Source organism: Thalassophryne amazonica, chromosome 9, assembly GCF_902500255.1.
Source record: "Thalassophryne amazonica chromosome 9, fThaAma1.1, whole genome shotgun sequence".
Lineage (NCBI taxonomy): Eukaryota > Metazoa > Chordata > Actinopteri > Batrachoidiformes > Batrachoididae > Thalassophryne > Thalassophryne amazonica.
This window is the reverse complement of record NC_047111.1, coordinates 55579363-55595966: the sequence shown is the minus strand read 5'-3', so window position 1 is coordinate 55595966 and position 16604 is coordinate 55579363.

Genomic DNA, 16604 nt, shown 5'->3' with positions numbered 1-16604 from the left:
CCCAAGGATAGGACAAGATCCGAGGACCCTGCCCCAAGGACCCCAGGGAATGGATAAGACCCCTTGATTGAACAAGATCTGTCAATGCACATAAACACAAAATGCCAAGTTTTCTGCACACTAGATCTTTGCTTTTAGGCATTTGCTACTGAAAAATAATGAAAATGCAAAGGACTGAAATTGTAAAAACTGTCCTTTTATGTGCATTGTACATCATGTAAACAAAAACCACAATATGACTGTCATAATCAACACAGACAAGTTATATAGTTTTATAGTTTCTAATTTTCACCTTTTCACCAATATACGAGGTCTGTGATTAAAAAAAAAGCGGCCCTTTTTGTTTTTTTTTCAAAAAATAAATTGATTTGATTCATATGTTTTTACGTAAGACAAGCTTGAACCCTTGTGCACATGCGTGAGTTTTGTCATGCCTGTCGGTGACGTCATTCGCCTGTGGGCAGGCTTTGAGTGAGGTGTGGACTCCCCGTCCCGTCGGAATCTCTTTGTCTGAGAAGCTGCAGGGAGACGGCGCGCGTTGCTTTATCAAATTTTTTCAGGACCGGTGAGGGATATCCGTGTGGACACTATTCGAGAAATTCAGCTGGTTTTCGGTGTAAAGTTTAACGGTTCATGAGAGATTGTGGAGTTTCTTTCGCTTTAAGCACAGCCCAGAAAGCGGATCGGCGCGGCGCGGTCGGAGGTGGCGTCCGTCTGGCTGTTTCGAGCTGAAAACATCCTAATTTAAAGCTCTGTTCACCCAGGACGTCGTCAGAGAACAGAGAAGTTTCAGAAGAAGCCGGCATCAGGAGTTTACCCGGACATTCCACTGTTAAAGGAGATTTTGTAATGAAAGAACGTGCGGACGAATTTGCCGAGTTGGATCCGTGACGACGTGGCAAATCCGTCTGCGCCGCGACATGAAAAACACCTCCGTGTTGAAAACCATTTGTAAAATTCAGGCGGCTTTTGATGGCTTTCAACAAGTGAGTATCTGAGAAATTGTTTAAAAACTTGGGCATGTTCCAACTTGTCCGTTAAGGTTTCCAACGGAGGTGTTTTTCCTGTGGCGACCCCCCGCGGTCAGGTCCAGCCTGACATGCGAATCTGCCCGCACATTCTTTCATTACAAAATCTCCTTTAACAGTGGAATGTCCGGATAAACTCCTGATCCCGAATTCTTCTGAAAGTTCTGTTATCTCACGACGTCTTGGGTCCACAGAGCCTGAAATTAGGAAGTTTTCAGCTTGAAACAGCCTCGGAGCGCAGATCGCCGTCAGGCGCCGTGGGCTGTCCTTACGGCGACAGTAAAACTCCAAAATCTCTCATCAGCCGTTAAAATTTTCACCGAAAACCAGCTGAATTTATCGAATGGTGTCCACTCAGTTGTGCCTTACAGGTTTTGAAAAGATTTTTATCAAACAAAGTAGCAGTCTCTGAGCCATTCGTAAACAATCAATCAATCAATCAATTTTTTTATATAGCGCCAAATCACAACAAACAGTTGCCCCAAGGCGCTTTATATTGTAAGGCAAGGCCATACAATAATTATGTAAAACCCCAACGGTCAAAACGACCCCCTGTGAGCAAGCACTTGGCTACAGTGGGAAGGAAAAACTCCCTTTTAACAGGAAGAAACCTCCAGCAGAACCAGGCTCAGGGAGGGGCAGTCTTCTGCTGGGACTGGTTGGGGCTGAGGGAGAGAACCAGGAAAAAGACATGCTGTGGAGGGGAGCAGAGATCGATCACTAATGATTAAATGCAGAGTGGTGCATACAGAGCAAAAAGAGAAAGAAACAGTGCATCATGGGAACCCCCCAGCAGTCTACGTCTATAGCAGCATAACTAAGGGATGGTTCAGGGTCACCTGATCCAGCCCTAACTATAAGCTTTAGCAAAAAGGAAAGTTTTAAGCCTAATCTTAAAAGTAGAGAGGGTGTCTGTCTCCCTGATCTGAATTGGGAGCTGGTTCCACAGGAGAGGAGCCTGAAAGCTGAAGGCTCTGCCTCCCATTCTACTCTTACAAACCCTAGGAACTACAAGTAAGCCTGCAGTCTGAGAGCGAAGCGCTCTATTGGGGTGATATGGTACTACGAGGTCCCTAAGATAAGATGGGACCTGATTATTCAAAACCTTATAAGTAAGAAGAAGAATTTTAAATTCTATTCTAGAATTAACAGGAAACCAATGAAGAGAGGCCAATATGGGTGAGATATGCTCTCTCCTTCTAGTCCCCGTCAGTACTCTAGCTGCAGCATTTTGAATTAACTGAAGGCTTTTTAGGGAACTTTTAGGACAACCTGATAATAATGAATTACAATAGTCCAGCCTAGAGGAAATAAATGCATGAATTAGTTTTTCAGCATCACTCTGAGACAAGACCTTTCTGATTTTAGAGATATTGCGTAAATGCAAAAAAGCAGTCCTACATATTTGTTTAATATGCGCTTTGAATGACATATCCTGATCAAAAATGACTCCAAGATTTCTCACAGTATTACTAGAGGTCAGGGTAATGCCATCCAGAGTAAGGATCTGGTTAGACACCATGTTTCTAAGATTTGTGGGGCCAAGTACAATAACTTCAGTTTTATCTGAGTTTAAAAGCAGGAAATTAGAGGTCATCCATGTCTTTATGTCTGTCATCCAAGTCTTTGTGTCTCCTCACTCAAAGACTGCCCACAGGCGAATGACGTAACCGACAGGCATGAAAAAACTCTTGCATGCCTACGAAGGTTCAAGCATGTCTGATGTAATCACACGTGATTCAAATCTATATAGTTTTTGAAAAAAATAATAAGGTCCGTTACTTTTCTCACAGACCTCGTACAACGAGGTACTGTAGCTTCAAACCATTTGGCACGTCAAAACGTTTTTGAATCATATATTTTTGTAATCCGTTAAGTACCTTCAGTAATTTGGTGGATATGAAATGGTCCATAAATCAATCAATTATACATTGTACATAACCAAATTATTAAAGAATTACAAAAAAATTGTAAAAAATATTTTCTGATGTGCCAAAAGATGCAATTCTACGTTATTATATACCTTTGAATCTAATGCATTACAATGGAACCTAATTATGAAACATCTATGGGACAAGTAAATTACTAGATATCCAAATTTTCATAATATCAGGGTTGTTGTGTGGGCCGCCAGAAGAGGAGGTACTGCTGGCCCACCACCAGAAGGCGCCCTGCCTGAAGTGCGGGCTTCAGGCACGAGAGGGCGCTGCCGCCTCAGGAACAAGCCGTGGTGACAGCTGTCACCCATCATCTGTGACAGCTGTCACTAATCTATACATCTGGTATAAAAGCAGGAAGACACCTCCACCAAACTGCCGAGATATCATCTTCATCTGGAGGTACTACTCTCAGCCTTTTTTTTGTGAGATTTATAAATCTGTTATTGTGAGTGTTTGCAGGTCGTTTTTGTGGAGGCTGTGCATGACGGCGCTCCTTTTCCTCTGAGACCACTGCAACGTGTTGAGTGAGAGGTGGAGGTGGCATTCCCACCATTGTTACTGGGTGTTCACACACCCACCCTTTGACTGTCTTTTGCTTTCTGCCAGCAGTACCAGATCCGACACGCCGGAGAGGTGGCCACCTGGGGACTCCGGGACTTGGCGGCTCCAGTATTCCTCGGGTTCAGGTGGCGGTGGAAATCGTGTGGTTCCGGTTCGTTTCCTGATGGGCGTCTCCTATCGTCGAGCCTGCCCACACGACACCTTTATTAATTGACTGTTGCACATTCTGATTCTGCTGTGTTTGGTTGTGACATTCACACCAGTAAAGTGTTATAATTTGACTTCTTCCATTGTCCGTTCATTTACGCCCCCTGTTGTGGGTCCGTGTCACTACACTTTCCCAACAGGATATCTCGGCCAGCGTCATGGACTCCGAGGGGCGTCATCAGGCTGTTGAACAACCAATGGGAGAGCAGGAAGCACAGGCATCTGCAGGAGGCGTGATTGGTGAGCTACAGCATATTCTCACCGCCTTTACGGCTCGAATGGATCAAATAGCCGAGCAAAACATCCTCCTGAACCGCAGGGTGGAGGCTCTCTCCGCGCAAGTGGCGGCGAGCGCTCAGGGCGCTGCTGCAGCTCCTCCTCCTGTCGATCCTGTGCTAGATATTAACGTTCCAGTGGTGGTCCAACAACCCCTCCCACCATCCCCTGAAGCATACATAAGCCCTCCTGAGCTGTACGGAGGTTGTGTGGAGACATGCGCGGACTTTCTTATGCAGTGTTCGCTCGTCTTCGCACAACGTCCTGTCATGTACGCATCAGACGCAAGCAAAATAGCTTATGTGATCACTCTGCTTCGGGGAGAGGCACGCGCTTGGGCTACGGTGCTTTGGGAGCAAAATTCACGGCTCCTTCACACATACACTGGGTTTGTGAGGGAGTTCAGAACTGTGTTTGATCACCCTAACAGGGGAGAGACCGCTTCAACCGTGCTGCTGTCGATGAGACAGGGACGCCGGAGCGCAGCCGCTTATGCAGTCGACTTCCGCATCGCGGCTGCGAGGTCCGGCTGGAATAACGCTGCGCTCCGCGCCGCCTTTGTAAACGGACTGTCGTCAGTCCTAAAGGAGCACCTAGTGGCCAAGGATGAACCGCGGGAATTAGATGGGCTTATTGATCTCGTTATACGGTTAGACAATCGGTTGGAGGAACGCCGTCGGGAACGAGACGAAGGACGTGGCCGGGCGCGCGCCGTCCCTCTTCCTTCCGGGTCCGAGAAAGGTCTGCCCTTCCCACGCTCCCTGGCATCTACGTCCCGTGGGGCGACAGCTCCCCCTGCTGACGAAGCTATGGACACGAGCAGGGCCACATTTAGACCACCTAATAGACAGAGGAGGTTTCCACGCGGGGCGTGTTTTGTTTGTGGCTCAATGGAGCATCAATTGAGCGATTGCCCCGAACGGTTAAACACCAACGCCCGCCCCTAGAGACTGGGCTTAGGGTGGGCCAAAAAATTCACGTGGGACACACACATATTGCCGCACGACTCCCAGTTACAATCCTTAGTGGGGATTTAACCCTTCAGGCCCCAGCACTGGTAGACACAGGGTCAGAAGGGAATCTGTTAGACAGCAGATGGGCCAGGGAGGTAGGGCTCCCTCTGGTGGCGCTACCTACACCATTGCAGGTGCGAGCACTAGATGGCACCCTACTCCCTTTACTCACACACAAGACACCACCAGTAACTCTGGTAGTGTCAGGGAATCATAGGGAGGAGATTGAGTTTTTTGTGACTCCTTCTACCTCCCGTGTGATTCTGGGGTTCCCCTGGATGTTGAAACACAATCCCCGGATTGATTGGCCGTCCGGGGTGGTGGTACAGTGGAGCGAAACCTGCCATCGGAGGTGTTTGGGATCCTCGGTTCCTCCCGGTTCCCAGGCTAAGGAGCAGGTCCAAGTACCCCCCAATCTGTCGGCGGTGCCGGTTGAGTACCGCGATCTTGCTGACGTTTTTAGCAAGGATCGGGCACTCACTCTTCCCCCGCACCGTCCATATGATTGTGCCATCGATTTGTTGCCAGGCGTGGAGTTCCCGTCCAGCAGGCTGTACAACCTCTCCCGACCTGAGCCCGAATCGATGGAGACCTACATCCGGGACTCCTTAGCTGCCGGGCTGATCCATAACTCCACCTCTCCGATGGGAGCGGGTTTCTTTTTTGTGGGAAAAAAAGATGGCGGTCTTCGTCCATGCATTGATTATCGTGGGCTGAACGAGATCACGGTTCGCAACCGATACCCGTTGCCTTTGTTGGATTCAGTGTTCACCCCCCTGCATGGAGCCAAAATCTTCACAAAGTTGGATCTTAGGAACGCATACCACCTAGTTCGGATCCGGAAGGGAGACGAATGGAAGACGGCATTTAACACCCCGTTAGGTCATTTTGAGTACCTGGTCATGCCGTTCGGCCTCACTAACGCCCCCGCGACGTTCCAAGCTTTGGTTAATGACGTCTTGCGGGACTTCCTGCACCGATTCGTCTTCGTATATCTGGATGATATACTCATCTTTTCTCCGGACCCTGAGACCCATGTACGGCATGTACGTCAGGTCCTGCAGCGGTTGTTGGAGAACCGGTTGTTTGTGAAGGGCGAGAAGTGTGAGTTTCACCGCACTTCTTTGTCCTTCCTGGGGTTTATCATCTCCTCCAACTCCGTCGTCCCGGATCCGGCCAAGGTCACAGCGGTGAGAGACTGGCCCCAACCTACAAGCCGTAGGAAGCTGCAACAGTTCCTCGGCTTCGCAAATTTCTACAGGAGGTTCATTAAGGGGTTTAGTCAGGTTGTTAGCCCCCTGACGGCCCTGACCTCACCAACAGTTCCCTTCACCTGGTCGGATCGGTGCGAAGCCGCGTTTAGGGAGTTGAAACGCCGGTTCTCGACTGCACCGGTCTTGGTGCAGCCCGATCCTGGTCGCCAGTTTGTGGTTGAAGTGGACGCCTCTGACTCAGGGATAGGAGCCGTGCTATCCCAGAGCAGAGAAACCGATAAGGTTCTTCACCCGTGTGCCTATTTTTCCCGCAGGTTGACCCCAGCAGAGCGGAACTATGACGTGGGCAATCGAGAGCTCCTTGCGGTGAAAGAGGCCCTTGAGGAGTGGAGACACCTGCTGGAGGGAGCGTCGGTGCCTTTCACGGTTTTCACTGACCACCGGAACCTGGAGTATATCAGGACTGCCAAGCGACTGAACCCCAGGCAAGCCCGCTGGTCACTGTTTTTCGGCCGTTTTGACTTCCGGATCACCTACCGCCCCGGGACCAAAAACCAAAGATCGGATACCCTGTCCCGGGTGCATGAACAGGAAGTCAAGACCGAGCTGTCGGATCCACCGGAACCCATTCTCCCGGAGTCCACTATCGTGGCTGCTCTGACCTGGGACGTGGAGAAGACCGTCCGGGAGGCCCTGGCACGGAGCCCGGATCCCGGAACAGGACCGAAGAACAGACTATACGTCCCACCAGAGGCCAGGGCTGCTGTCCTGGACTTCTGTCACGGGTCCAAACTCTCCTGCCACCCAGGGGTGCGTAGGACCGTGGCAGTAGTCCGGCAGCGCTTCTGGTGGGCGTCCCTGGAGACTGATGTCCGGGCTTACATCCAGGCCTGCACCACCTGCGCCAGGGGCAAGGCTGACCACCAGAAGGCACAGGGACCTCTACAGCCACTTCCTGTGCCTCACCGCCCCTGGTCCCACAGCAGTCTGGATTTTGTCACGGGCCTCCCGCCGTCCCGGGGACACACCACCATACTCACGATAGTGGACCGTTTCTCCAAGGCGGCCCACTTCGTGGCCCTCCCGAAGCTCCCGTCGGCCCAGGAGACGGCGGATCCCCTCGTCCACCATGTTGTCCGGCTGCATGGGATACCAACAGACATCGTTTCGGATCGCGGTCCCCAGTTCTCCTCGCAGGTGTGGAGAGGTTTCTGCCGGGAACTGGGGGCCACTGTAAGCCTCTCGTCTGGGTATCACCCGCAGACTAACGGACAGGTCGAACGGGCCAACCAGGAGTTGGAGCAGGCCCTCAGGTGCACGACCTCCGCACACCCGACGGCTTGGAGTGAACATCTGGCCTGGATCGAGTACGCTCATAACAGCCAGGTGTCCTCTGCCACCGGCCTCTCCCCGTTCGAGGTGTGTCTGGGGTACCAGCCCCCTTTGTTTCCTTTGGTGGAGGGAGAGGTCGGTGTGCCCTCGGTCCAGGCCCACCTGCGGAGATGCCGTCGGGTGTGGCGCACCGCCCGTTCGGCCTTGTTGAGGGCCCGGACGAGGGCTAAAGCCCATGCAGACCGTCGACGGTCCCCGGCCCCTACTTACCAGCCCGGGCAGGAGGTGTGGCTTTCCACCAAGGACATTCCTCTCCAGGTCGAGTCCCCCAAATTGAAAGACCGTTTCATTGGACCCTTCCCCATCCTCAAGGTCCTCAGTCCTACCGCAGTGAGGCTCCAACTCCCGGCCTCACTGCGGATCCATCCGGTCTTTCATGTCTCCAGGATAAAACCGCATCACACCTCGCCCCTCTGTGCACCCGGTCCAGCGCCGCCTCCTGCCCGTATTATCGACGGGGAGCCGGCTTGGACAGTTCGCCGGCTCTTGGACGTCCGACGCATGGGCCGGGGTTTCCAGTATTTGGTGGACTGGGAGGGGTATGGGCCCGAAGAACGCTCCTGGGTGAAGAGGAGCTTCATCCTGGACCCGGCCCTCCTGGCCGATTTCTATCGTCGCCACCCGGACAAGCCTGGTCGGGCGCCAGGAGGCGCCCGTTGAGGGGGGGGTCCTGTTGTGTGGGTTGCCAGAAGAGGAGGTACTGCTGGCCCACCACCAGAAGGCGCCCTGCCTGAAGTGCGGGCTTCAGGCACGAGAGGGCGCTGCCGCCTCAGGAACAAGCCGTGGTGACAGCTGTCACCCATCATCTGTGACAGCTGTCACTAATCTATACATCTGGTATAAAAGCAGGAAGACACCTCCACCAAACTGCCGAGATATCATCTTCATCTGGAGGTACTACTCTCAGCCTTTTTTTTGTGAGATTTATAAATCTGTGATTGTGAGTGTTTGCAGGAGAACCGGTCGTTTTTGTGGAGGCTGTGCATGACGGCGCTCCTTTTCCTCTGAGACCACTGCAACGTGTTGAGTGAGAGGTGGAGGTGGCATTCCCACCATTGTTACTGGGTGTTCACACACCCACCCTTTGACTGTCTTTTGCTTTCTGCCAGCAGTACCAGATCCGACACGCCAGAGAGGTGGCCACCTGGGGACTCCGGGACTTGGCGGCTCCAGTATTCCTCGGGTTCAGGTGGCGGTGGAAATCGTGTGGTTCCGGTTCGTTTCCTGACGGGCGTCTCCTATCGTCGAGCCTGCCCACACGACACCTTTATTAATTGACTGTTGCACATTCTGATTCTGCTGTGTTTGGTTGTGACATTCACACCAGTAAAGTGTTATAATTTGACTTCTTCCATTGTCCGTTCATTTACGCCCCCTGTTGTGGGTCCGTGTCACTACACTTTCCCAACAAGGGTTGCAAAAATAATGAATAATAATTACTTTATTTTATAAGGAATTCATTATTGGAATAGATTTCTTTATAACAAGTTTCCACTGTGCCATATAATCAATTGTAAAGTATTATCAATTGAGTAGCATTACATTTTACTGAGTGAGAATAAATATTGTACAGATAATAAGTACATGTAGAAATACTTGACAATTGACACTTGTATGGTGAAAACTGAGATAACTTAAATTACATATTTGATATCAAACATGTTTTTTCTCATTATCACGGACAACGACCAACGGTATTTTAACTTTTGTGACAGAAAAGATTTCTATTTTAAACAATGTTTTGACACTCTACAAATTTAATGCAGACAATTTTTGTCAGAAATTTTATATAACATGATTGGACAAAAACATATTGTAATCCAACAAGCCCATGATAGTCAGCCAGTTTCCTGAGCAAGACTATGCACTTTGGCTTTAAATGGAGTTCATGATTTTTTAGAACATGAAATGCTAAAAAAGAACATTTTATAATTTTTTTTTTTTTTTTTTTTGTAATATGTGAATGCCTAGAAAGCAGCGCCTGACATAAATGAACAATGTTCAATTTCTTTTGTCAAATTGACCATTCGGTATGTTCTCATTTTCATGTTTCCATGATTAAAAACTGCTATACAAATTTAATTTTGTCTCGCAGGTTGTCTAATCTAAGAAGCATTTTGCCATGCTACACATGGAAATACGATATCACTGAATGGTTGGGCTAGGAATGTTAAAGTGAAAATATTTGCTGAAATTATTAAATTTCATGTTTTATGAGCAGCTTTTTGATGTGGGGATATATATTTTCTGAACAACAATAATATTTTTGCAAATTTCCTTTCAAGAATAAAGTTGCTCCCTATGTGTTGCAGAGTTTTAGATGGGCATGTATTGTGGCCTAACACTGCAGCGACTCACTGATTTTATGTGCAGTGGTGGGCACAGTTCTGCTAATCCACTAACTGTTAATTAGCAAGGCTAACGTTTTGGTTAGCAGATTAGCTTTTCAGATAAGTTTAAAAACCATCAGTGGACCAATTAGCTTCTGCTAAATTTAGTTCTGCTAACTTTCAGTTCACTAACATTTTTTGCTGATAAAGTGAATGTTTAATGGCAAAAAACATATGTAAACCTTAAAATCAGACATGTTAGTTCCTGTCTGTTGTGTGCAAAAGTCTGTTCTGTCGAGATGAGCTGAGAGCTCCTGTCACGTAAATCGACAGTTAGCATGTCTGCTTTAAAGGCAGCGTGTACATGCAAATCTTTACTTCTTTAAAGTGAAAAGACACTTATTGCTGTATTTTTATGTAAAGAGAAAACTTACATGGGTTTTCTTTGGTGGGGAAGCTCAACGCAGTGGGTGAGGGGTTTTACCAGTTGTGTTAAGCGCAACATGGGTGAGCCATTCCTGTGTTTCTAAAACTCTTATGCCACGTTCACACCAGACGCTACAAATTCGCAGGCGTCGCATGGCGACGGACACGCGTCCTCCGCCCGGTGTGTCACTCTGCTTTTGCTGCGAAAATTCGCCCCGGTGCGTCATCAAATAGGAGGAGCTTCCATTCCGCTCGCCGGCTCCGGTTGTCAGTCAAGTTAATATGACGGACCTTGATCACACGGAGCGAGTTGTTGTGGAAAGCTGACAAACGTGATGAGGCGTTCCCAGTTCAGGGAGTATCATTTGCTGCAGGAGCTGCGTCTGGATGACGGCCGCTTTCAGCGGTCCTTCCGCCTCTGCGGGACCCAGTTTGAGGACCTCCTGTCCCGTTCACGTGCGCAACATGTAAAAAAAAAAAAAAAAAGAAACTCTGCTGCCTGCTGTGGGGCTGCTCCTCGCTCTTTCCCAAAAAACTCTGTCATAATTGTGTTTAGAAACCAGTCACCATTTGCTTTATTATACATCTGTGTAGTTAATAAGTAAAATAATCTCCATGGATGATTCGCTCGCGCGCGCACGTAAAATAAAGAGAAGAAGACACTCCGCTCCCCGCTGCTGTGGGGCTGCTGCTCACTCCATAAACATGAAATAAAGGACAAAACAGACATAAGTCCTGTTCACAGGCTGCTACCAGACACAGGACATGTTCACAGCTTCATTCAAACTCAAGACATCTCCACGTCACTATATATTCAGTCCCTGATTGGTCATCGCGGCGCAACGAGACAAAAAAGTTCAGATTTTTCAACTTGGGGAGGAGGGCAACGTGACGTGATGCAACGCAATATCGCACCACAAATGCGCCAATCACTCAAAATCGCTTCACTCCCGTCGCTTCACTCGCGTCCATCGCGTGGCGCTGCATGACTTGGCGCCAAAACGCGGCGTTCCATAGGGATTACATGGCGACCTGTGGCTGCTGTCGCTCACGTCGCGCCCGGTGTGAACGCGGCATTAAACTAGCTTAAACTTGAAACTGGCTTATCAGTCCTCAAATGTGTAATACGCTGTGGCCGCGACCGAGTCAACACTAAAAGTTAGCTGTAAGCGGTAACGTGTGCTAAATTTTTGTTGCGGTTTATTGGTTTAGCGTTATAAAAGTTAACTTTTCAGTTAGCGGATTAATCATTATCGCAGCTAACATTTTGGCTAGCTGTGCCCACCACTGGTCTTATGTGAAGCACTGGGAATCTGTCTTGTTGTCTCTGTGTGGGGAAGAAAGCAGGCAACAATTTGCCATTAAAATTTCACAAAAACTGCCACCTTCTTTGTATGTTAGACATTTTATTGAAATTGATAGTCCCATGTAGAGAATTTTGGCCATGCTCATGTATTGGCCCACCCCCTGATCAGGCAGAATTTTGTGTGGCGAGCCCTGGGTCATCTGATGGGGGAACAGGGTATCTTATCAATTAATCTTCCTGTTTTGTGAATAATCTGTATGCTGAATACTAACTTGTGTTTAATTTAATTTGTTAATTTAATTACTTATGCACATCATAATCATGATCTGATCTTGGCATGCTAAACCTTTTTGGAAATATCTATGTTGACACTACAATAAATTAAAATGTCAGGTCTTTAGGTCTGTTTTTCTGGGTTTCAGAGCCAAAACAAACTAGCCAAAGCAAATACATGAAATAAATGTTTATCTGCTTGGAGTTAGCAGTTAACAAAGCTGTGACTGCCAATGGTTAAAGGGTACAATGTTCATCCCCTGCTACAGTACAGCTGAAGCTACAAAGTAATGTACCTTTTTAGGTCCAAAACTATATCTTAATCGAGTGTTCATTAATGAATATGTAGTTCCTTCAAGCTATTTTGGATTTCTTTACTTTCTATGTATAAACAGTACGCCATATACGTATACATGCCCATCGGAATTCCCCTGTTTGATGTAAACCTTTGAGCATCAGGCATCATTTTCCAGTTTCATTTAATTCTTAAACCATATAAGAATGGAAAAAGTGGAGCAACAGAGTGAGTCAAAATAACTGGTTCCATTTAAAATGACACCCCCGGCATTCATTATAAGAAAAACATCCCGGGAAGCATGAACATTTTGTTCCATCTGCAAAAAGAGACTGTTGTCACACCAGCCATCAATTGAGACAGTAACACCTTTCATTATTCATGCTTCACACCTGTCCAAAGTGAATAACAGCATATAATTATACAAGGCCTTTAATGAGCTACAATGGGCCTTTAATATGCCTCTTTTGTGCTTCATGTCCAAATTGTCCAGGAATTTGAGGGCAGTCTATTAATCACAAGGCGCTACTCATCTTTGAAATGTTGAAAGCTAACCTGATAGGCACAAGGCGGACTTTACCATTGTGCAAAATGAAAAGGGAAACAAACATAACCCATGGCAACACAATACTCAAAAAACATTATAGACACTACCAGTTAAAGGTTTGGACACACTTTCCCATTCTATTCAATGGTAAATTTGTTAGTTTTCTTATGATCCTTATTTCTGATATTGCTGCTGACTGGGATTGCCACATTGATCACAACTACAATCTTCTTTTCCGTCTGGTTGGTTGACCAGCAGATGCTTGTCTAGCTAGAATTTGAAGTCCCATAGGACCTTAGTCCTGCCATTCTCAACCACCTTCAGTGGTGTTTCCCATCAGGACTGTGGGACTTCTAATCTGTTTGGGGCACAGATGTTCATGTACACTATTCCTGACAATTGGTTGTACCTCTCAGTGTACGCTGTTCCAGCTTGCATCTTGAATCCTGCTTTTATGTACACATCATAGATATGTAGCCTGGAAGGTCACTGATTGAGACCTTATCCTTGCCTTGGAAAACCTAAGAGCAGGAGTGGGCAAGGAGGGCCAAGACGGTGCAGGTTCTCATTGCAACTTATCACCTTAGCAGATGGTTTTACTGGTAAGCTCAACTCTTCAACTTAAAGTCCTGATCATCTGTGAAACCACCTGCTATTGTGATTTTTAGCAAATGAAACCTACACCGTCTTAGCCCACTCCACCTTATAGCCTCCTGACTACCAGGACACACACACACACACACACACACACACACACACACACACACACACATATATATACATATATATATATCCATCCATCCATCCATTTTCTTCCGCTTTATCCGAGTTGGGTTGCGGGGGCAGCAGCTCAAGCAAAGCCGCCCAGACCTCCTGATCCACACACACCTCCCCCAGCTCCTCCAGGGGAACCCCAAGGTGTTCCCAAGCCAGCCAAGAGATGTAATCGCTCCAGCGTGTCCTCCCCGGGCTTCCCCGGGGCCTCCTCCCAATGGGACGTGCCTGGAACACCTCTCCAGCGAGGTGTCCAGGGGGCATCCAAAAAAGATGCCCGAGCCACCTCAATTGACTCCTTTCGATGTGGAGGAGCAGCGGCTCGACTCTGAGCTCCTCCCGAGTGATATATATATAAAATGTCCTGGTAGTCAGGAGGATAGTGTCTATAAGAGTGTCTGTCGTGGACAGTCTATTCCGTCACTGATTCATGGCCATTTTTTAAAACCGTCGTTCAGTTTTCATTATGTTCAATCAGTAATATTTTTTTCCAGTGCAGGCTTTGACATACTTCAGAATCCCTTATTATTCTGTGGAATGCTGTCATGCATGTCGTAACATCAGTAGGAGGATTTCCTCAAGCGGCGACATATGCTGCTGTTGTTTTAGCACAAATTGCATGGTGCAAGGCCAGTACATTGTCATCACACCACGCTCTAGATCACAAACCAGGTAAAGTGATTTTCACACACTGGGTTGCCACGGTTGTAGACCATGATCTCCTGGAATGCTTATCTGTGAAAGTGAGAATGGGACGTAAGGTTCTGGACTTAAGAAGTGTATTTGTGTCTCCATTCTGAGGATGCAATGCAACGGTCTGAGGACTGAAAAGTGGATTTTGTGCATAATTACATTTTGTAGATACATTATTATTATATGGCTACGCGTGCTCTGTTTGGCTGATTTCCAGTCTGATATTTTCTCATGTCAACCCGTTACCATGACAATTGGTCCAGATCGCATATCACATTCGTTACAAACCAGAATGCAAAAACATGATTAGAAAAACAAAGTCAGACATGAACATACTCCATAAATATCTAAACAGCATCAGAAAAAATACACAGATTAAAAGCTTACCAGCTAACCTGACCATCTGACTACAGGCCCAACATCACCATGCAGCAGCTTTCATATTTGGGCGATACCGTAAGTTTGTGTGTTTATATATATAATTATACCATGGTCAGTAAGAATTCCATGTCTAACTCGTGTGCATTATTTTCGTGTATACGCACACGTAGTTCGTTGAGTTAAGTCACTGTAATATCACTCCGCTCTGGTCGTCACCATAGCAATGCACAAATCAGTTGGCACAGATCAGCTGTGTTTTGACAGGTGAATGACAGAAACGTGATAAAACATAGATTTCCAAGTGAATTTAAATATTTTTGGCCAAAATAAAATGTTTGAGGAATGGGAAGAGGAGAGCAAACGAGAAGAACAGCAAAAGCAATGGCATAAAGATTTAACATCGGACGAACTGGACAAGATTGAAGACGAGAAAGAAGCAAAGAACACGAAAAAAGTTAAATTAAATAAATATTTGTGTGTTAGCTCACTGTGTGGGACCAGCATATATTAAACGAATTGCTAACCTTGCTCACTCTGTATGGGAATATCAGACGGAGGTGTTGACAGTATGGACTGAGCATTATGGCCCCTTCACACATAACACGGCATTGGGCGAATGAGCCCAAAACAGGCCGAAAAATGCCAAATTGGAGGGACAGGAGGTTGGACAGCTGTGTACGGATGCCGTACAATCCCATGGCGATGGTTTCATGCACGCTCATGTGAAGTGTTTGCTAAAGTGAATGCTACATCAGTGGACAGCCTCGCGGATAGTCTAAATTTAATGCTTAAAACTACACTTGATAAGATTGCGCCTCCTCTTTTAAGGTCACGCCCACCTAAGGCACAGTCACCTTGGTTCAATGATTATTTGCGTGACCTCAGGCAGAAGGCTAGAGGTTTGGAACGGAAATGGCGTTATTCCAAATTAGAGGTGTTCCGCCTTGTGTGGCGGGATGCTATTTTAGATTATAAGCATGCACTCCTGGCCACGAAGCGGGCCTATTACTCTGATTTGATCAGTAAAAACAACATAACTCAAAGTTTTTGTTTGACACGGTCGCAATTCTTATTCACGGGCAGCCACCTGTTAGTCGTTCTCCCTTTTCAGCACAGAATTTCTTGGATTATTTTGAGAAGAAAATAGAAGATATTAGGCTGAGCATATCTCAGCACGCCTCGGCCCAGCCATTAAAACCTGCTATGGAGGTGGGCGCTACCATTGAGGTGTTACCTAGATTGACAGAATTTAATAGTATTTCATTGGGCGTGCTGACGAAACTTGTGGCATCTACAAAAAGCACAACCTGCTTATTTGATCCTATACCAACAAAATTGTTTAAGGACCTGTGGTCCACTCTTGGGCTGACTGTGCTGGAAATTATTAATCTGTCATTAACCTCTGGATCTGTTCCGAAATGTTTTAAATCAGCAGTGACTAAACCATTACTTAAGAAATCCAATCTTGACCCTAGTGTATTGAAAAATTACAGGCTGATATCAAATCTATCATTCTGTTCCAAAATTTTAGAAAAGGTGGTTTCACGGCAGCTCATAGACCACCTCACTGAGAATGATCTTTTTGAGCCGCTGCAGTCTGCGTGTAGGAAATATCACTCCAATGAGACAGCGCTCACTAAAGTAGTGAATGATCTTCTGCGAGCAATGGACTCAGACACCACTACGGTTTTGGTGTTGTTAGATCTCAGTGCTGCGTTTGATACCGTGGATCATCATATTTTGCTCAATAGGTTGGAAAATTTGGGGGGGATTACTGGAAGTGCCCTTGCCTGGTTAACGTCATATCTGTCCAATCGTTCTCAATGTGTCTTGTATAGTGGCACTACCTCTGACCTTGCTGACGTGAGATTTGGGGTTCCACAGGGATCTGTTTCAGGCCCCTTGCTTTTCTCCCTGTATGTGGCACCCCTTGGGCATATACTGCAGA